Here is a 283-nt window from a genome sequence, read left to right on the forward strand (position 1 = left end):
AAATAAAAAAATTTAATATAAAACAAGGATATTGTCACAATACCAGAATATGGAACTATACTTCTTTTCCCTATGGATTACTGCAAGTACTTATTTATTATTATTTTTTTTTTCCTTTTGCCTGTGCTATTCACACCTTTGTAAGTCCAAAAAAAAAATATATGAAACCAAAGTAGTATGAAACTGAAGACTTAGCACTTCCACGACATGGCGTACATCGAAGGGCGTCAATTCGAGGGCAAAGGCTGCCGAAGGGGTTGGTACCTTCCTATGGGTCACACCA

Source organism: Calidris pugnax, unplaced genomic scaffold, assembly GCF_001431845.1.
Source record: "Calidris pugnax isolate Ruff unplaced genomic scaffold, ASM143184v1 scaffold166, whole genome shotgun sequence".
NCBI lineage: Eukaryota > Metazoa > Chordata > Aves > Charadriiformes > Scolopacidae > Calidris > Calidris pugnax.